This window comes from Danio aesculapii, chromosome 14 (genome assembly GCF_903798145.1).
Source record: "Danio aesculapii chromosome 14, fDanAes4.1, whole genome shotgun sequence".
Lineage (NCBI taxonomy): Eukaryota > Metazoa > Chordata > Actinopteri > Cypriniformes > Danionidae > Danio > Danio aesculapii.
In genome coordinates this window covers 39,233,648-39,256,798 of record NC_079448.1, presented here as the reverse complement: position 1 = coordinate 39,256,798, position 23,151 = coordinate 39,233,648, and the positions used below count along the sequence as shown (strand labels likewise).

Sequence of the window (23,151 nt, the reverse complement as noted above, 5' to 3'; positions counted from 1 at the left end):
TGTTTCTGCCGGAGATGATGAGCAGCCTCTCCCTACAGCACTAACACTCTTTCCCTTCAATATGGCTCAGATGAGAGACTCTGGATTCACACTCATCTGCGATAAGGCTGCCTTGGGAGAAAGTTAATCATGAGAAATGATAATAAAGATTTAAATGAGTTGGTGTACCGGGATCACACTGGAACACCTTGTGAATAAAATAGTTTCTAATTACTATTAGCACCAATCCAGGTTGGTCCAGTTCACCCAGGGTGCGATTCAATAATCACAGACTCTCAAAACATTTTGCCTTTAATTTATAAGTTGAAGTTACTTTATAAATTATTATTATATAATAGTGCATGCATAACTGCACCAAATATTAGGTGCTTCCCAAATCGCAAACTTATGCACTATTTTACGCCATTTTGTAGTATAAATAGTGTAAGTAGTGTGTTCACACTGAAAACTCTAAAAATACAGTAATAAGTGCACTTTAAATACCTGGATGATGCACTTACTTATTTAACCGGTAAAATGAAGTGTGGAATGATGGACGCTTCACGTACTCAACGGAGGCAGCTTTGCTTACATAGTGTAATGGGGCGGAGCCATTGGGCCCACATGTTGGATAACTTCATTCATTTTGGATTGCGAAAGCAGTAATCTCCTGCAAGAGTGATTATACCACCTCCCGATGGTGAATGCAGTTATAGTCATGACAGGTATTATTTGGTAGTTTTCTCATTTATTTCACTAATTTGGCAACCGTCAAACATCATCAGGGAAACGGTTTGAATTTCCGCTTAGTAAAATACACATTAGTGTTCTATTTCGAACGAGACTACATACATATACTATGCTGTTGAGTGCATAGTGCATAGTGTGCCATTTGGGACACAGCTATTGTTTGATCATTGACAAACCTTGATCAAAGTGCATGATACATAAAGTCATTGTCTTTAAAAAAAATATTTCTCTTTTGAAACACTCATGTATACATAAAGGGATTGTGCAATCATCCGATTTTATAATGAACCACAAATTAAAGTAGTCATCAAAGTTATCAATGTTTCCTCTTGCAGGACAACTTTGGTGAACTTTTTTGATCGACTTCAAATATGTAGAAACCTACGAGAGGGAAAATTCTGCACAGGTTGTGCATGTTGTGCTTATAATGCATCGCCTGGTACCATCGTAGAGAGGCTGTAAGTCACTTTCCAAAACTGTTTCATTCAACGTTCCACGCTGGTGGAATGATCTTCCCTTTCCCACACGGACTGTGGATTCACTGGAACCTTTCATACATCAACTAAAAACCCATCTCCTCCGAGAGCACATTAACCCCGGTGAATAAGATCAACACCACCCGTAGAATCACTTACTCTCTCTCCTTCCCTTTCTCTCAAAAATGTTTACAAAAAAGTAAAATGTCCCCAATTGTAAGTAACTTTGGGCAAAATCATCTGCTAAATGTAAATGTGTAAATGCAATGGAGTTTGGAGTTGATTAACTACTATAGTTACATAGTAAAATCAACACAGTGATTGTAGTTTTTATGATCGCTTAGGGAAGGAAACTACCTGTCAAATATGGTAATGGAAATGTATTTCTATCACATGGTGTAAGCAGTAGACCAATGAAAACAGAGTGGGCTGTTAGAAAGGAGGGGTTTAGAAAGAACATACACTACCGGTCAAAAGTTTAGGGTCAGTAGGATTTTTGGTCCCACTTTATATTAAGTGTCCTTAACTAATATGTACTTACACCAAAATTAATATCGTTACAATGTATTGATTGTGTAAATACATGCATTTACTGTGTACTTATGCTTCATTAAATACCTGTATGAAATTACATTTGTAATTAAATTCTGTAATTACATTTGTAAATACACTGTTGACCATCCCTCACACTTACACCCTTAAACCTACCCATACCACCAAACCTGTCCATAACCCTACCCCTATCCCAGCTTAAGAGCACCACAAGTGTTCTCAAATACATTATGAACACAGTAAGTACCTTGTATTTATTTTTTGATGCAAGTACATAGTAGTTAAGGACACTTAATATAAAGTGGGACCGGATTTTTAAATGTTTAAAAAAAAGCTTTTCCTGTTCAGCAAGGCTGCATTTATTTGATCAAAAATACAGTAAAAATTGTGAAATGTTATTGCACTATAAAATAAATGTTCAAAAATAGTTATAATTCAATTTAATAATTTATTTCAGTGATTTTAATGATGAATTTTTAGCTTCATTACTCAAGTCTTCAGGCACATGATCCTTCAGAAACCACTCTAATATTAATAATGATGATGATGATGATGATTCAATTCAATTAAATTCCCCTTTATTTCTATAGCGCTTTTTTAAATGTAGATTGTGTCAAAGCAGCTTCACGTAAAAGGTCATAGTAAATTGGAACAGTGTAGTTCAGTTTATAGTGTTTAAGTTCAGTTTAGTTGAGCTCAGTTCAGTGTGGTTTAATAATCACTACTGAGAGTCCAAACACTGAAGAGCAAATCCAACGATGCGCAGCTCTACAGATCCCGAACCATGCAAGCCAGTGGCGACAGCGGAGAGGGGAAAAAAATTCACTAATGATGATATTATTATACTGATGATGATATTATTATTTATAGTAATAGTAATAAAAGCAATAATGACCGGAGTAATACTTTCTTTTGAAACTACATACAATAAGAAAGCAGTTATTTACTATTTATACTACTATTTATACTAATAAATATTTAACATTTTAACAATTAGTTTACATTTAATGAACGCTTCCTTGATGGACAGAATAATAAAAAAAAGCTGACCCCAAACACTTTTGACCGGTAGTGTTTGTGATTGAAAGTGTTTTGAAAAGTATTTTAGAAGAAAATGAAAGTGTTTTTAAAAGTATTTTAGAAGTGAGTGAAATTGTTTTCCATCTAGGATATGTGTAAACCTATTGTAGAAGTCTTCCAATACAAAATGAGGAACCTGTTAAATAGAATAATGGGGGCCATTTAAAGGGAAAAGTAAGACAGTTTAAAATAAGGATATCTACATACAGTATATCTCCATATATACCCAATGGCTTTAGTTTGTAAGATTAGCACAAGTACCTTTTTTAAGAATATTTTACCTTTTTTAAAAATATACATCACATTAAATGTGTATTGAACAATACCTGTTCTTGTAGGACAACTTTGGTGAACTTTTTATCCTTTTGAAATGTTGACTACTGTACTGTAAAGCATACCAATACTGTTCTTACTCCTGTTGTGGCTTAACTTCTAAGGTGTTGAACGTGAGCTCAAATTGATACAGTACAAAAACACAGATTTTTTTAGGGAAGGAAACTACCTGTCTGATTTGGTCATCAGTCATTAGAAATGATTTATTAAAACTATTATGTTTAGAAATGTGTTGAAAAAATCTGCTCTCCGTTAAACAGAAATTGGGGGAAAAAATAAACAGGGGGCTAATAATTCAGGGGGGCTAATAATTCTGACTTCAACTGTATATATTGTAAGAAAAGGAAAGTGCTTTAAAAGTATATTGGAAGTGTATTGGAATAATGTTAAAGTGTTTTCTATTTATTATGCATGTACACATATTGTAGAAGACAAAAAAGAGGAATATGTAAAAATATATACCTATGGCTGTGTGTATAAGAATAGCACAAGTATGATTTCAATGCACAAAACATTTATCATCTTCATTTGAGTTAAATAAACTTAATTCCATGTTTTTCATGATGGACTAAAGTTGTGTTTTTAGATAAATATGCAAATTATGTTCTTTCTCCCCAATTTATAATACGAACAGCAGCTCCAGATGGCCAAAAGATGCTTAAGTTTCTCTGCACAGCACAGTAGGGTGACCTTTATTTATCAAGGTAATGAAACCACATGGCCTTTCCTAATCATGACATGGCTAGGTGGTTTGTTCATATGGCGACTATTCAAGCCGAAAGAAAGAAAGCAAAAGAAAATGTGCAGTCAGTAATTTGCCCTTGGGATGATGTGATTGTGTGGTGAAAGGTATAATCTTACACAGGAACTTGTTGTTTGCAGGTCACAAGTGTGATCAAAAGCTCCTGCAATGGTATTAAAAGACTCTGGGGAGCCATCAGAGGAGAGACCGCACTTCCTTTTGACATTCCTCACAAGGGGATTACATCTGAGTGTCACTGCCAGAGGAGAGGAAAACATAAGATGATGGTAAGTCTAAATGCTTTAAGCTGAGGGAAGGGAACAATTGCCAGACAGAGACCAAATAAAAAGCTCATTTTCTCCTCACTGTGGTGTGTACACATAACGTCAGCACGGACAAGGAAATAATGGGGCCAATGCTCTGAATTGCATTTGAAGCATCTCCAATATCGCTTTGGGGTATCGCAATCATAGAGAGGAGAAGAAGAAGAAGAAAAAAAGATTCTTTGACAGGCTGTAAAAGTAAAAGAAGCAACAAGAAAAGAGAAAACGAACAGGCAGACTTGAGCTGGCATGAAAATAAGGCAAAATAAAACGCGCTGATATAGCATATGACACCTTCAGCAGACACCTGCCATGCATGTTTAAATAATTTACCAAATGTCATCACGCAGGCTTTAAAACACAGAGTGCTCCTGTAATAGGAACTCCCCCCTCTGGTGACAGGTGCCTCTGTGAACAAGACACGCGCATCTTTCTGTGTATATCCAAGCAGGCATCTTTAATGAATAATATATTGCCACATCACAGGCTGTGAGAGTGACTGAAGAGTTTCAAGTATTATCCGCATTTCAATAATGTTTGATTCGGATTGGTCAATCATGACATACAGTGGTCAGATGTTCCATTGAGAAGACTGTCAAATAAAGTTACTCATGAAGAGATTTTAAATATTAATTTAGTTTTTGAAGCATAAGATCTTCCTAAGATCTTTTTTTTTTTTTGCATCTTTAATGTCATGTTTTGCAGATTAGAGCTGGTCAACCAAAGCATTTGCATTTTACATTTTGAGATTAGCTACAGTATGTAATACAGTACTATATATAATGTAATGTTACACATATTTAGTTATTTGAGGCTTTGTGTTAATACAATATACAATAATATTTGAAAGAAATGTATTCCATATATATAAATATCTTCATTAAAGAGTACATATAGTAAAAGTAATTAAGTAGTTTTTCTCAGAAATTGTAATTTACTTAGTAGCTTTAAAAAAAAAAAATGGACATTTACTTTCTCTTGGGTACATTTTTAGTGCTGTATCGATACTTTTACTCGGCTACTTTCCTTCAACCTGCAGTCGTTATATATATTTTCTTGTCAATGGGGATTAGAAAAATCAGTCCTGTGATTCCTGTCCAATCAAATCGCACATAGAAGGTAAATCGCATTTTAATGAACTACCTCAAGACATGGGTGATTAACAATTGCAGCAAACTGTTTGGAAGCATTTAAACCATCCAAGAAGATGTCCATAATCTTTATACGCATTGACCTAGAGACTGTTTAGATGCATGTCACTGATGAGAAGATGACGGATGTTTACTCTATGATGACACAAGATGTCAACATGAAGTCAGATTGACGTTGTACCCTAACATCGTGTAAATGAAAATCGGGTTGACATCAGAACCCAACATCAGACCGAAGTCCAACGTCCAACTAAAATCAACCAAATATTAACATCTAAGGATAACAGCTTGAAGTTGTGTGGGCTTTACCACTATGATGTCTATCAGATGTTGGATTTTGGTTGCCATACCTGACGAATAAATGTCAGTATTTGATGTCAATATAACGTTGGTTTGGCAAGTTGGCTTGATAGATTTTGGTCACTTTCTAACACAAACTAAAATCAACTAAATACAGTATCAATGTCATGTCATGTCGTAAATGGACATCAAAATAACATTGTCCTTAGATGCTGGCTAGACATGGAATTTTGGTCACTTGAAATCACAACCTTAATCTAACCCATTATTAACATTTTATGACATTGTGTGCCTGCTGGGCAATAACTAAATGCACTACAGAATGTTACGTTTACGCACATGCACAAATTACATGTAAATGCATCAGCTTTTTACAGTGTAATACTCACTACCCTTGAGTACTTTTGAAAGGTCTACTTTTTACTTATACTGTGAGTAATATTTACAACAGATACTTTTACTCTACTACTTGGACAACATTTTTAGGCAAGTAATGGTGCTTTTACTTAAGTATGACTTTTTCAGTACTCTACACTGGATATAGCAGACATCACGTCAAATAAATACAAGCAGTGTACATTTGTTTGATAATAAACAAAGTTTTGTCTTTCAAATGATAATAGTTTTAGCAACAAAGGATAACTATAAATGCTGCTTCGATGAAGTTTGACAGATCACAGCACATGCAAGTGAATGCAGTTGTTCTTTCATAACTTCTTGTTATAGCGTGAAATAAAAAAAGAATGTCTCATATTTTATGTAATTAGCAAAAGATGTCATTAAACAATTTATAAATATGTCATGTAACATTACATTTCACTTAAGCCTTTACGCATTTTTAGTCAGTGTTGTTTAGGCATAAAAAAACAACAGCTACAAATTTCAAAGTCCACACCAAAGAAAGTTCATTCGTTCATTCATTCATTCATTCATTCGTTTTTCTTCAATTTTCACCACAGCGAAATGAACCGCCAACTATTCCAGCACATGTTTTATGCGGTGGATGCCCTTCCAGCTGCAACCCAGTACTGGGAAACACCCATACACTTTCACATTTACACACACACCTATACACTACAGCCAATTTAGTTAATCCAATTCACCTATAGCGCATGTTTTTGAACTGTGGGAGAAACCGGAGGAAACCCACACAGGGAGAACACTGAAATGTACAGAAATGTCAACTGGCCCAGCCAGGACTCGAACTAGTGGCCTTCTTGCTGTGAGGCAACAGTGCTAACCACTGAGCCACTGTGCCACCCACCCAAAAAAAGTTATTTTGTGAAAAAGTTAGATATAATATCAATTTATTATAGAATATATATGTTTTTTCAAGAACTACACTGAATGGCTTGTTTGGACTACAGTGTGGTTTTCTGGCATTTGTCATCACATCAATGACGGTTGGGTTTAGGGATGGAGTTTGGTGCCACGCCTCCTTTTTAAAATCGTACATTTACATACGACTGAACTCGTATGAATTCGTACGAATTAGCCACTAAACAGACAAAACGTAAAATACTTATGTTTTATCGTGAGATCAGGCTGGTGCATTCAAATGTATCCAACCCAAAACAATTCAAAACACATATAAACTTTGCTCTTTTGAAGCGCTTGTCAAAATAAGCACAATAAGACCCCCTTAAGAATATGTAATAAAACATTATGTCTATATACTGTACATACTGTAGGTGGAAACATATTTTATTTTATAAACCCTGGCCAGAACTTCTGTCTTAAGTTACTGATTATTGCTAATTATAATGTATTCCACTAATTAGACATTTTATTAAAAAAATGACAAAGAGTTTGTTAGTTAGTTTAACAGTTGTTTGGAGGAATCTGTGATTATAACACTTCATTATGCGAGTTTGCAACATGGTATGGGCTATTTTTAATTTAGATTTATTTTCCCCTCAGAGCAATGTTATGGTACATTATGTGTGCAGTTTAACAGTTAACACCTTCATGTTGCATCTGTGCTTAAGTGTGAAGTCAATTTTGACCTCAACACTCAACTCGCCGTTTTTGTGCTATAGTATATAGCTTATTGTTTCATTAGGCTTTAAAAACAAGTCAATGTTTAGTTCAATAAAATATATACAGCTATTCAAAAGAAACACCAAATGTACGTGTTGGCCACAATTTATTGAAGAGACTGTAAAATTCCATAAAACTGGTTTGTTTACTTTCAGCTTGCCAGTGGCCAGCATGTACAACTACTGTGAATTTCATCATACTGAAATACAGTTTTCATAATAGTTCAAACAGAAGCAGATAAAATGTCTCCAGCTTCACGGTAAGCAAGTCATTGAACATGAAAAAAATGCTTTAAATATAGCATTTCTCACACTAAAATCTACCACACATAGGTAGTAAAAACAGCTAATATCTGATTCTCTCAATATGAGCTAGAATTTAATGTTTGTCATTGACAGCTTTTGACACTCTGAAAAAAGAAGTGTATTCATATGCACCCATTTCTATTAGCATCATATTTTGCTTTGCAGTTGCCATATATTTGATTTGTGCACTGTTTTACTAAAGAAAATGTCTACTAGCATCATATAAATGAATGTAGCCATATTTAATTTCCCCAGGTTCCTGTGATGACACATAATAAACAATTTAGAAGTGACTACCATCTTATGAAGGACACCTTCTGATGAGTTTTGATAGTTTTGAATATAAGCACGTAAACACAAATCTTGTAGACAGATGTCTACAGTACACAGAATACTCTGGAGATATGCAAGCCGCACAAGAGATCCTTTTCAGCCCAAGGATGTCATCTAAAACATATTTTGCATGCATATTTATGCACTATGCATATGCAGCTCTAAATTTTAATAGTCAAAGAAATGCCGAATGTTTTGATTTCTGCAGGAGTCACAGCTGTATGGACCTTGACGCATTCAGTTGTTCTCGAATGAATGCCTAAAGTCATTATGGAATCTAAGAGAGAATCAGTATGTTTGTGGTTTTCTTTCTGCCCTGGTGCTTCAGTTTAGACACCAGGGGAAAGGGAGAATCACATCTTTGCATGCTGTCACAGGGATTACTCTGCTCATTTGTAAACAGACTTTCATAATAGCGCTAATTAAGCATCCCGGTCAACGTACGGCGCATGCCATTCAAAACAAACAGAATTAGCCGTCCATGAAACTAAACGCAGTGGCCTCGTTAAATTTACGGAGACGGGAGTCGGTAGAAGAGGGAAGGTGAGCTCCCAGCGGACTGCGCTACTGATTAACTTCAGGAGGGGTGTTCGCTTTTTTCCAGAGCCAGTCAATAAGCTGCGGCTGTTTTCGAAGTCATTGAAGCAGCGGCAGTCTGTAAACAGTTATTGTCAGTTGAGCGTATGCACATATTTTCCTTGTGATGTGCTTAACGCACTGTTTGCGATAAGCGATATGTGTTAAATTTAGCGAGGAACGCTCCCCATCCTACCCTCTAATTTGTTTTGTTAAACCTGTTTGGAAATGGTTTGAGAAAGGAATGCGCGAGGCATGAGGTAAGGTGAAATTTTGTGAGGGAACATTCTACATTTACTCCCTCCAGTCCATTCTCTTTTCAGTAAATAGAAAATGTGTTTACTGCAAACCACTGAAAACTAGTTGCAAAGCTGTAAGCGTAGTGGGAAATAATTTTTTTGAGTGAATTCTGCCAGTTTATGGTTGCTGTTGGCTGTAATTGTTCCAAAAAGATGTTGAATTGAATCCCATTGAAACCAGCAAGCATTTCCTTCTAGTTGTCCAAATGCTGATGATTCTCTGGTTTGAGTAGTGCCAGTTGTGAAGCTACAAAAGGGCCAAGGTGGCATTGGTGCACTCACACACATCTGCTGATTCACACAACTAAATGAGACACATTTGAACAATTTTTGTGTAAAAGAAGTACTCCTGCATGGAGATCCTGATGGGCAAGCACTTGTGTACCAATTGTGTGCTTCTTTTCTATGGTAAATGTTAAATGCAAGTCTGCCAGTTTAAGTAATCAATCCAATCCAACATGCTCCAGGTGCAAAACTGTGTGTAAGGTACTAAATACTGTAGATATTGTAATTTGCCATACCATTATGATGAATCAGAAGTTTTAAGGACTATTATTTATTAGATTGCATGCATTTAAAAAACATTTTATAGGGATAGAGCACCCAAATATGAACATTTTGCCATAATTTACTCGTCCTTTACTTGTTCAAACATATTTGAGTTTCTTTATTTTGTTGGACACAAAAGAACATGTTAAAAAGCTGATACCTGGACTTCCATAGTGTATGTCTATACAGTTGAAGTCAGAATTTATAACCCCCTCTGTTTATTTTTTCCCCAATTTCTGTTTAAAGGAGAGAAGATTTTTTTCAACACATTTCTTAACATAATAGTTTTAACAACTCATTTCTGATAACTGATTTATTTTTTATCTTTGCCATGATGACAATCCATAATATTTGACTAGATGTTTTTCAAGACACTTCTATACAGCTTAAAACGACATTTAAAGGCTTAACTAGGTTAATTATGTTGACTAGGCAGGTTAGGGTAGTTAGGCAAGTTATTGTATAAGGATGGTTTGTTCTGTAGACAATCGAAAAAAAAAAAACTTAAAGTGGCTAATAATTTTGACCTTAAAATGGCTTTTAAAAAATGTAAAACTGCTTTTATTTTAGCGGAAATAAAACAATTAAGATTTTCTCCTGAAGAAAAAATTGTATCAGACATACAGTGAAAATAGTAAATATTTGGCTGATGCTTGTATGATATTTAAAAATTTAAATGGATATGCTCCACCTCCATTATGTACGTTTGTGACACACAAGAATAATAATGGTCAAGCAACACGATCTGTTACCAGGGGAGACTGTGCTGTGCACTATAGGCGTGCAACTTTTGCACAATCAGTCTTCTCAGTTTGAGCCAGTCATTTCTGGAACACACTTCCTATGGATTTAGGGGCGTTACAAATTATTCAACATTTACAAGTAAAAGCAAGTCAAGTTTGTAATCATGTGTAATTCTTTTGTCTAACATTTTAAGAAATTCTTATTACATGTTTTATCCCTTTGTCATATGTAACTTTAATGTTTTAGTATGTGTGATGATGTGTTTTTTGATTTTAGGTTGCCTTTTAAAATCTGGCAGGAGGCAACAAATAAAAATTAGCCCTTGTGGCTAACTCTGGCTTATTTACAGTTCTCATGTTTATTAATGAGCATTGTCCCTGTTAAATAAAATTAATTCAAACAATTCACACATTAAACTTTGTGTTTCATTATAGGTGTGTCCTTTTTGAAAACCTATTCAATGACAAAATTTTGATGGTTGTTTGTCGCCACCTATTGATTAAACAATGTAATTGCTACAACATTCACCAGCGTCAAGTTCCATTAAACAGTGATTAAATCTTGTCTATAAACATCAGTGTTTATATCTAAACTACAAACTGTTCTCCCTTCTGTGTTATTTAGTTGTTTATAACTCACTGAAAAAGTGTAAAACCTGAATCTCTCTTGATCAAATGCAGATTTTGAATGCAGCACTTCGAAGGATTAATAAACATATGCAAATCATTATCATTTATCATTCTTGTTGCGCGGGTTTGAATTGAGATTACAATCTTTTAATGTTTAATTGTGCAGCTTTACATTAAATGCATTAACGCAGGCTAAACAAATAGTGACAGAAAACAACTTTAATTGATAGCCTAAGAAAGCATTTAGGTCCCACCACAACTTTTTCCATCATCAATACAGGGAAGCCAAAATGCTTTCCTATATGTGATTTGAATGACGCAGGAGGCGATCTCTCTGCAGTTGTTATAAATGTTGGATTAACCCACAAGTTCAAAAAAGTTATTAATTCACGAGTCACATGCGTTCCTAACTGTGGGTTGTGATGCATCGGATCATGCAGATTAACACCCCTATTATTTTGACAGAAGAAAGAAACTCATAAAGGTTTAAAATCATACGAGGGAGAGTTTTAGGGCTGCACAATATGTCATTTTAGCATTGATATCACAATGTGTGCATCCAGAATCATCACATCACAGGAGTTGCAATGTTAAATTGGGATTGCAGTTGACCAGGAGCCAAAGTTGGAGTCATTGGAGATTTTTACCATGATGGAGCAAATGTGTACATGTTTTTAAGGCCTGTGACACTATGAGCGTTTCAAGAGGGTTTATATCATTCAGGCACATGCAATTTTACCAGTTGAAACGTTATAAAATATATTTTATTGAATTATTTATACAATGAAGATGCCATGTAGTGCTATTTCATGTTTTATTATTCAATTTCTGTACCTGAATTTCTACCAAATAGAGCTATTTAAGTCATCTGGTGAAGTTTATTCATATCACAATATATATCGCAGAAAAACGAAGCATCGCAATGTCAGTAATTGTTATTTTTGGGTGAACTATCCCTTTACTAAACTACACATGACTTCTTTATTTTGACTGGGGAATGTGCATTGTACACTATAGGCTATTACCATTTAGTTTGATGCATTGTTAAATTAATAAAACTAAAAATATCAGCTGTTATAATAAAAAATACACTGCAAATATGCATAACTATATTTGTGACAACATATGGAAACAAGCTCATAATCTGTATGCAAAACAAGTCATGGTTAGATATATTTGTTGCATTGTACATCAGGCATTAAGATTCTAAAGGTTTGATAACCTTGGAGAAAAAAAATCACAGTATCACGGTATTGAGATTACTGCTCTAAAATATATTCTTTTTGAATGTCTGAGTAAAAAACTAAAACTATTTTCTCCATTGAAATATATTTTATTTTTTGAAAAATTTATAATATTTTGGAGCAGTAAACACGTCAGGTTAAATAATTCAAATGAATCATTCACTTCTACTGTCTTTATTTGTTTCAAAAACACTGATTTCTTTACAATTTAAATTGACATTCTGTGGATATTTTTTTCTGCTAGAGTTACTGTTGTCCTAAAAAACCTTAAAAAATGTAAATAAAATTTTTTACACATTCCTTAGGAACGGTATTACAGAAAATTTTAGGTTTTAAAACCTTGACTTTTCTAAACCGCAGTATACCTTGAAAACGGTTATCGTCCCATGCCTATTATACATTTCTCTGAATTGAATACATAGTCATAATAATGACAAGTTCACTCATGCCTTATTTATTTCCTACTATTATTTAATGTCTATGTTTATAAATGGCCAAGCTATTTTCAGTGATGAGCAAACAATTGCATGTTTGCAGCCTGTTATGGAATGCCTGGTTATTGGCTGGGTTGCTTTTGAGATGGTTTATTTATTTTTGCTCATAGCTCTGACTTTGAGGATAGCTTCATATGAAATCCCATTGTCTTTATGTTGGTTTTTAGATGAGAGCTATGCATTTTGAGCTTCTTATGGGGTAGAGTGAACATCTTTGTTTTTGTCCTCTACCTGTTAACCTAACTTTAAGCTAATAAGCTCTACTCATATTTGCAAAGTCTAATTCTGATATTGATTGGTGATAACATTCCTGTGTGTCTGCATGCTGCTTGCTTACAGTTGCAACATCATCGTATATATTTGCATATATTGATGCGATTGGATACGACTCGGATCTCTTCACGAGGACCATTTGCATAATCACATGTGATTGGATAGGATGCAGAAATTGTAATGAAAACCATTTGATTGGACACATTTTCTTCACTTACTGTTAAGAGAGTGAGAGGCTGTGCTGGGTCGATCATGTTTAAAAGCTGTCTCAATATATTTATTTTACTACAGTATTTATTTTTTAATATGTTCAGTCCAAATTGGACCTTTGTTTGGTCCAGGTGTGGACCTCTATTAGAATATATTACTGCACTAAACCCACTCGCTAGTTCCAGTTCCCATGGTTAACTTCCAGACACTTTCAAATGTCACTGTAAAATAATAAAAAGAAAACGTTTTTAGCAAAGCATGTTTGTGGAACAATATCTCAAGATCAAATGTCATGTCATGTTTAAGCTTGTTTTAATTGAAAACTGCTCATTCAGCTAAATATGTATCTACTATAGGTTACTAAAAGCCCCTTTCAAACATACAGACCTTTCCGGAAAATTACCGGCAATTTTCTGGAAAGGTCTGTATATGTGAACAGACTCTTTTTGAAAATACCAGTAAATTTGTGCCAGCAATTTTCCAGAAAAAGAAATTGTAACGTTTACGGTAATTTGCCAAAATGCTGCGCTGTGTAAACGCAGAAGGAAAATTGCCAGAAAGAGCGCGTTCACGTCTAGAACGCGCTGACGTGAGACGTCTACTTTAGCCAGTCAGAACAATCAGATGCATTCATGTCCGTGTGGTTTATGAAAATAAAAGCCTTTGAATATTTTTCCAGACACATTTATCTGCTAGATGTTAGTTAGATAAAATTTCTATGTTCCTTCTTAATGCCAACTGTGTAAAAAAAAATGCTTATGATAAGCCGTTGTTTATTTACCTTCAAGCTCTGACGCGTGTGCACGTGCAGCAGCCGGTGAGTCCAAGCACATACACATATTATGTACATCTCGACATGCGAAAGTGTTCCACCATATGTTTTTATCGAAGTTGTTCAAAATACTTATCCATCCACAGAGTTTGCAATGTAGTTAAATGTTTACAAATACAAGCGCAGCCAATTAGAGGTCATTTCTGAGTAATGATGTCAGAATTTACTGGTATTATGAATGGATGTGTGAATGTTTTTTTCCTGAAATTTTCCATAATGTCCTTGCCTGTGTGAACAGCACTTTGTTTAATTTACCGGTAAAGTCGTTCCGGAAATTTTCCATATATTTACTGGTATTAGTGTGTGAAAAGGGTCTACACATCAGCCCAACAGCGGAATCTGATGGGATGGTCAAAGTTTAAATGTGTGACTGACAAACTTTTCTAGTACTTTCAAAATAATTACTTTATTTATTTAAATTTATTTGCAATTTGTTTCTTTTTTTGTTCTGACTTCAATTTCCAGTAATTGTTAAATTTAAACTGTGTTTGTAAATAAAGCTGAATATATTTAGATATTTGATTATTTCAGTCGGGCAGTGCGGTTGTGCAGTGGGTAGCACAGTCACCTCACAGCAAGAAGGTTGCTGGTTCGAGCCTCAGTTGGGTCAGTTGGCAGTTCTGTGTAGAGTTTGCATGTTCTCCCAGTGTTCATGGAGGTTTCCTCCGGGTGCTCCAGGTTCCCCCTAAAAGTTCAAAGACATGCAATAAACTAAATTGTCAGTGGTATATGTTTGTGAATGCAAGAGTGTATGGGTGTTTCCCAGTGATGGGAGGGAATCCACTGCATAAAATATATGCTGAATAAGTTGGCGGTTCATTCCATTGTGGCGACCCCTGATTAATAAAGGGACTAAGCTGAAAAGAAAATGAATGAATTAATGATTATTTCAGACATGCTAAGTTGTTTGGCTACAATTGTAAGTTGTTTGGCCTCTACCTGAAACAATTGAAACAAAACTAATTGTTTCAATCTGCTAGTTTAGACCTTTTTTAGGAAAAGATGAGACAAGACTGTCTTTAATATATAATTAACAGATCACATTATCTAGTAAAGCCACACTTTTACACTGGGAAAATGTTATGATTCATAAGTCATGCCAGCATGTTTTTTATTACCTAAACTTTTTAAAAGAGGCTAACATGTTTCAACATGCTATTTATGGATCATTTTGCATCATTTAAGACAGTCTAATGTAATGTAAACTAAAAGTTATCATTAGTTAAATTTGATTTAACTCAAAAAGGCAAAAGTATATTGTATGTTCCATTTTTCAGTTCAAAGCCGTTGACTTGAAATTTTCCCTGGATGTTTGTAACAAAAAAAGAAATCCATAAATGTGAAGAAAGCAAATCTAATTAGTTTACAACTGAACTTATTCAACGGTGTAGAATTAGCATGGATGGAGAGGACGTGTCCCCACCAATGTCCACAGATTATTAAAATGTGCCTACTAATAATTTAATCGCCTTAAAAACAAAATAATTCTTTGTTTAAATTGTCCAGTCAGGCTTGCAAGACTCAGCTGAGACATAAACATAAACAGCTACATTTAAAAGAAAAGTGTCAGTCACTTCAAGTTCGCTACAAGTCCACCATGATAGTAACCATGAATGTGCAATTAATAAAAAATTTGATTAAATTTTGGCCACCACAATGATTATGAAAAAACAACAATCGAAAAAAAAATTGTTATTGTGTCACATGCCACCCCCTTTGCAGAAGTCCGTATTCATTCCTTATCAAAGTAAAATCATGTAAATGTACTTTTGCACCATAAGATAACCATTAATGTTTTTATTACTAATTGTATTTGATTTACATTTACATTTAGTCATTTAGCAGACGCTTTTATCCAAAGCGACTTACAAATGAGGACAAGGAAGCAATTTACACAACTATAAGAGCAGCAGTGAACAAGTGCTATAGACAAGTTTCAGGTGTGTAAAGTCTAAGAAGCAAAGCATTAGTAATGTTTTTTTTTTTTTTTTTTTTGAGAGAGTACAGTTAGTGGTATAGCCAGAGAGGCAGTTAAGATTGGGAAGGAAAGTGGAGACTAAATAGTTGAGTTTTTAGTCGTTTCTTGAAGACAGCCAGTGACTCTGCTGTTCTGATGTAGTTAGGGAGTTCATTCCACCAACTGGGCAGATTGAATGCGAGAGTTCGGGAAAGTGATTTCTTCCCTCTTAGGGATGGAACCACGAGGCAATGTTCATTCACAGAACGCAAGTTTCTGGAGGGCACATAAATCTGCAGAAGTGAGAGCAGATTTATTTATTTATTTATTTATTTATTTATTTATTTATTTTAAAGTTCTAAATAGAACATTTGCTGTTCTGTTTGCATGCTCAGAGAAGGAAAAGGACATGGACATGTAAAGTCATCATTTAGCTTAAAGTGCATAAATGGCAATGTTATACTTGCAAAACTGTGTCCAGATGTGATGGTAAGTGATTATGCACAAATAAGCCCTCAGTAAATGGAAGTCTTTATTAAACTGCCTTTTTGTCAGACATTCCTTTAACTTTGCATTGTAAATGTGAAGTTCTATTTAATTGTTTTCAATTATGGGGGGTTGATGTCAAATTAGGTGCTCACTAATATCAAAAGCAAATCTACACCCTTGAAGTTATGCATAATAAAATGAAAAAAAAAATGATTCAGGGAAAAGTATTGAACACATGAAGAAAGGGAGGAGTAGAAAGGCAGTAAAAGCCCAGACAGCAGCTGAAATCTCTCAGTTGTTATTCAGCAACTCTCTGCTCTTCGTTATTGTAAAAGAATATTAGCTGCTTCAGTCCAATATCTACATTACCAGGATGATGAAGATGAAACCAGAGTGGACATTTCAGCAAGACACCAAGCCAAGGAAACTCTTAAATGCATTCAGAGAATGAAAACCAAGCTGTAGAATGGCCCAGCCAATCGCCTTACTTGAATCCAATAGAGAATACAAAAAAAGATCAGATTTGATAGACGAGACCCACAGACCCATCAAGATTGCTAGACTATGTTGAAGTCTTTAAAAAAACACAACTGAGCAATGCATGTGACTTCATTCTCCATATGAGAGGTGTCTTTAAGCTGCCATCACCAGCAAAAAGCCTTTTATATGCATTAAATATGTTACAGTAGTTCAGTGCTTTCTCCTTGCATCATTTCATTATTTATTTCAGATTTTTTTTTTTTTTTTTTTTTTTTTTTTATGCTTGTGTTGTTTAAGTTTTTACAAAAATCTCCTTTAGGAATATTATTTTCAGGAAAAAAACATGACGAGTTCAATACTTATTTTTCCGGCTGTATAATTCATAAAAAAAAAAAAAAAAAAATGATTTTGGTTTCCTATTTATTATCTCATGTATCGTAAAAGTATGTCCTCCTTATTTCACCTACATCTATTCACTTAAACATTCTAGCCTTGCCACTGGTATCTGAGTTAAGCTCAAGTGCAGTACACTGGACATATAAGGTTAAGTGTACAACACTTGACAACCCTCAACTCATCGTCTCCAGACACTATCACAGTATCTTCATCAAATCTAACTTTCACAACATGTCCTAAAGCAAAAATAAGGTGTAGCACATATCTTTTAATCTCATCTTTCACACACACAAACACACACACTCACAAACACCGCTGGTGACATTTTTTTGACACTTTTAACATAATTATTCATTTATCATTGCTTGAATCTCGGTGATGCAACCGGGTGAAATGCTTTTAAAATGAAAAGAATCAAAGCAGTTGAAGATGTCAGTCAGAGTGAGGTAGAAAGAGTGGCTTTGTCATTACGGAGATGTGCCTGGAACTTTTCACCTTTGAGGAATCAATCAATGATTGAAGTAACTGACATGACGAAAGTTCTGATACTTTGACTGAATTTTTAAAGCTAAAGGAAAGGTCTCAGCAACATCAACAAAATTAATAATAAAGTCTCTCACCTTATCGGATTTTGACCATGAAGAATGACATCTCACATGTCTTTTTGTTAATCTTAGAAGACGTAGATCAAATATGAGAGGGAAAAAAAGGTCTTTCATGAAAATTTTATTACTTTCCAGTTCCATCTTTTTCACTGGATATGAAGGGAATCATGTTCCAATGAATGTACAATCTCATTTTTGGTTGTCATTTAATTATTAACCTTGTTAGCAGAAAATGTTTATATTGATCAATATTGATCATTTCAAATATACTAAGTGGTACTTATGAAATATATCAGATATTTGAAGTACATTTATTTGGTAATACTTTAAAATAATGGTCCATTAGTTCATATTAGTTAATGTATTTAATATCACTAACTAGTACTATCGGTCTAGTACAGCACTGCACTAATACATTATTAAAATCCAAAGTTGTGCTTGTCAACATTAATGATATCTCAGTTAACACCAGTGTTGGGATGACACATTACAAGTAATGCAAGCTATATAATAATATTACAGAAGTGAGAGGTTCCCTAACTTTTCAGCCCGTGACCCCCAAAATAGCAATGCCAGTGACTCGCGACCCCCAGTATTTTCTAAAGTGGTTATGAATATATAAACCTTGCTCACAATGGTGCACACATACCAATAGGCTCAAGTCTATTCATAGTTTAATTTTAGAGAATGGGACTTTAAGACTATCCTCCATGTTCAGTTGTGGCCTGTATTTATTTTTAAGGTACATGAGTGCCATAAAGATATCAGAAAGTTTAACCTAGTGCCATAAAAGCAATGTGCTGCATCTGACACTATCGCTACCTTTAATAGAAAGTAATCACCAGTGGTGGAAAGAGTACTGAAAAATCACACTCAAGTAAAAATACCATTACTTGCTCAAAAATGTAGTGCAGGTAGAGTAGCCCTTTTGAAAGTACTCGAGTAGTGATTAGTGAGTATCACACTGTGAAAAGCTCCCTACTTTGTGCAGGGATGTGTAAATGTAACATTATGTAGTGCATTTAAAGATTTTCTTATATTCCTTCATTCCTTCAAACCTTCCTTCCATTTTTTGTTTGTTTTGTCCTTCATTCATTCATTCATTCATTCATTCATTCATTCATTCATTCATTCATTCATTCATTCATTCATTCATTTATTGTTTGTTCCTTCCTTCATTCATCTGTTCCTTCCTTTGTTCCTCCCTTCATTCATTCCCTCATTCATTAATTAATTCATCCATTTGTTTGTTCATCATTTTGTTCTTTCCTTCATTAAGTCCTTCGTTCGTTCGTTCCTCCGATCGTTCCTTCCTTCCTTCATTTGTTCAGTCCTTCCTTCATTAGTTTGTTCAGTCATTCCTCAAATCCTTCTGTTATTAGTTCGGTCCTTCCTTTCTTCATCCGTTCCTTCCTTCCATTCATCATTTGTTCTATTTAGTGATTGTTTAAGGCTGTTTGGTGATTTCAGTCATCATATAGTCGACATCCTTCATTTTGCGTGTAATAATTTTGGACATCTTCTTGGACATTTTTAATGCTAAAAAGGTTTGCTGCAGTTATAAAGCAACCATGTCTTGAGGTTGTTCAGTATGATGTGATTTACTTTTTATGTGCTATTTGATTGGCAGGAATCGCAGGACAGATTTTTCTACCTCAAGAATAAATTACAATTCCTGAGAAAAATTACTCAGTTACAGTTATTTGAGTATTTGTAATTAGTTACTTTACAGCACTGGAAATCATCCAGAGGTTACAAAAAAATAAAAGCTGATGGCTTTTTATTTGCATGTTGGTTTTTCAATGTTTATTCTCAACATATTAACAATGTTACTGATCTTCAGTATGTTATGGATAAATGTGGCCATTTTAATAGTTTATTAAACTTTTTTTTATTAAACCCCCACTTTGGGAACGACTGTTCTAAGTAATGAGTAAAGAAACACATTACTTAAAAAAAAAATAAGTAATAATGTTAGAGTTGTTTTTTATGTAATGTGAGTTACCTAGCTTAAAAAAATGCTGAATTAAAATGAATGTAGTAAATGTAATGAATCATGCACTCAATGAGAGAATTTGGTCCTCACGAGAACCAACAAAAAACAAAGCTGGCAGAGTCTTATGTTTCTGCGATAGAAGTATTATTTTATTTTATTTAAAATTTTATAACCTTATTTTGAATGCATCAAAGACAAAAATGAATGTGTAGCTTAAATAGTGCATTGTTAATTGCAAAGTTCCACTATTTAAAAAAAAAGGAAGAAAAAAAAAACCCTACAAGTTCATATCAGACCAGAAAGCCTTATGGACTGATCACACTGAACGCGCTTTTTCGTTCTAAAAATGAGAGGCGCACCACACTGCCTTTTTTGTTGCCTCTGCTTTTGTTTGATTGGAGAATGGAAAAGACTGATATAACACGCTTTTTCTGCTCAGAGTTGATTTTTTTTCAACTGCGAGCGCGCACAGGTAAAATCGCATATCGCAGTAGGCGGTTAAAATGTGAGACATGCAGGGTGCATAAGCAGCATGCACAACGCTCATGGCCATTAGTAAATCATTCAAAAAAGGCGCGCCTCAACATAAAAAACATCACAATCATTTCAGGCTTTAGTGTAGTAGTCTTTCAGAGATAGGTCCAAAATGCCTTTCTCATTATCTTTCACGTTTTGTGGAGCCTCCAATACATTCTTTTAAGTTGAAAAGAACATAATTTGTTTAAAATCTAAGTATCTTGACCTATTATGAACATCTATAACGTCACTTATGATTAATGTATCACATCCGTATAAAGGCATGCTTTGATATACAACAGGAAAGGCCACCATTCTTCAGAACATGGTTATTCTAGACATATTGCTTTGCTGCATGCTTGATTTTATGCACCTCATGGTAATAGGTGTGACACATATCCAAACTTCCTTTATTTACAGTATGCAGAGTCCACATGGTGTCCATCTATTGCATAATACTAGCTTGATGTGTTGCACAGAGCCACATGCTGAAGTTGTTTGCTGCAGTGTGTTCTGTCCTTCTCCCAGGAGTTGTGATGTATTATAGGACTTGAGATTCTCTCTTAAGGCACATATGTAGGACGTTTTATCTGAGCTCTCTTTTTTATCAGGAACTGGTACCGCTATCTGTGATAGAGGCACATCTTTAACTGCCTGCCTCTGATTACGCCTCGGGTTGCCATGGAAACAGCAAAGCGTTGAAATGGGAGAACAATGGCGTTGAATGCCAATAAGGGGAGTCAGTAAAAAGGAGACGTGCCTCACGCTTTTGCTGCATGCCAATCTACATCACAGACTGCAGAATCCTACATCTGTCCTACTGATTAGAAGACAGGGACTTTGATACGTGGGCAGGGAATAGATCATCCATGCAGCTTGTTTTTTTTATATGTCTGATTGTGTTTCAGTTACATAAATGTAATGGCATATTCTGCTTCAATGTATTTAATGAAATACCCTTAAAAGCTCGTCAGATCTTCATGGCAAAGGAGACTGACTCTGACTCCTGGGGGAAAGACAGACATTTGAAGAAGAGTTCCTTTCTCAAGAAATGAAAAGGATAAACGGTTCACCTTGAAGCGAGACGATGCCACATAATGATGTGTGTTTCGTAGATTCTTACCGTGGGAGATTAAAGTCACCCTGACCAAAGTGACTTTTAATGTAAAAGGATATGTGTCAGACATGTCTCTGCCATACATTACAACAAGCTCCAGACAAAAATAAATGACACAAATGCCATAAAAGAAAACATTTGGAAGCCCAGTGGCTTTTAGTAATAATTATTGTCGCTTGATAAATATAGCCGTTCATAAGCGTTCAATATATTACATTAGGAAATGTCAGAAAAATAAATGGTGATTCAGTTTGGAGCTCAGTAATGACTCAAAATGATTCATGTCATTTCAAGTGAAAGTGATACTAAAAGTAGAAAGCAACTGCTGATGTTTTCTTACAAAAAATACTGTATTAAATTGGGGAAAATAACAATATTGTCATTTAAGTGACCTTAACTAATTTGTACTAACACTGAAATTAATCATTGTTACAATTTAACTTTCGCATAAATACATGTTTTTACACTGGATTACTTGTAAAATACCTGCTTGTAATTACATCTGCAATACATTTCTGTAATTACATTAAAAATGACAATGTTGACCATCCTCTTAACCTACCTATACCACCAAACCTACCTCAAGCCTACCTCAAGAGCACCAGAAATGTTCTTTGATACATTAAGAACACAGTAAGTATATTGTATTTTTTTTTTTTTTATGTAAATACCTAGTAGCTAAGGTCACTTAATATAAAGTAGGACCCATTAGTTTTAAAAATCAGTATTAATTATTATTAATTAAAATTATAAAACAAAATTAATAATTAATGATTAAAAAATAATAATTATATCAGTATTACACTTTGAAATAAAAGTACAAAAATTGTCATAGTGTGGTACCTTTTCAAGAAGTTCAAAAATACCATTTTTATACATTTTAGTAGCTAATATGTACACATAATGTACAAATATATATTACAAAGATGGACCTTTTAGATACAGATGCATACACTGAGATACTATCTCAGCCTTGGTCCAGTTTCTGAGAGTGCTTTATAATAGACATTGCCAATATTCTGATTGACTGATTTTGTTTGTTTGTTAGCTTTGTAAAGGAATAATTTTTTAATTTATGGGAGTCATGCACACACAACTTTGATAACTGATATGCTGGTGACTTGCAATGTATAGATGGAGTATAGATGTGTAGAACTACTAGAACTAAACCAGGATTCTACAATTACTTTCCTGCCTGCCTGATTTGCTGGACTGTTCCACTGTATTAAATATTATAAGTTGTATATAATAATATTATTATTATTATTATTATATTTTATTTTTTAAGCTGCTTTGACACAAAGTTGAATCTAAATAGCCAGTTATACCTTCCATCATCTGCTTGTTAAGCGTGACATCACGCAAAGAGACTTTCGAGTCT

General features: G+C 34.5%; 1 long non-coding RNA gene across 1 annotated transcript in view; it reads right to left on the bottom strand.

The window, feature by feature from the left end:
- Positions 1 to 14,624: 14,624 nt before the first annotated feature.
- The window catches only part of LOC130241257 (uncharacterized), a 41,900-nt gene continuing 33,373 nt past the window's right edge, over positions 14,625 to 23,151 (bottom strand). Inside the window, exon 3 of the long non-coding RNA XR_008838841.1 lies at positions 14,625 to 14,899. This is a non-coding gene — a long non-coding RNA (uncharacterized LOC130241257). The remainder of the gene's footprint in view (positions 14,900 to 23,151) is intronic.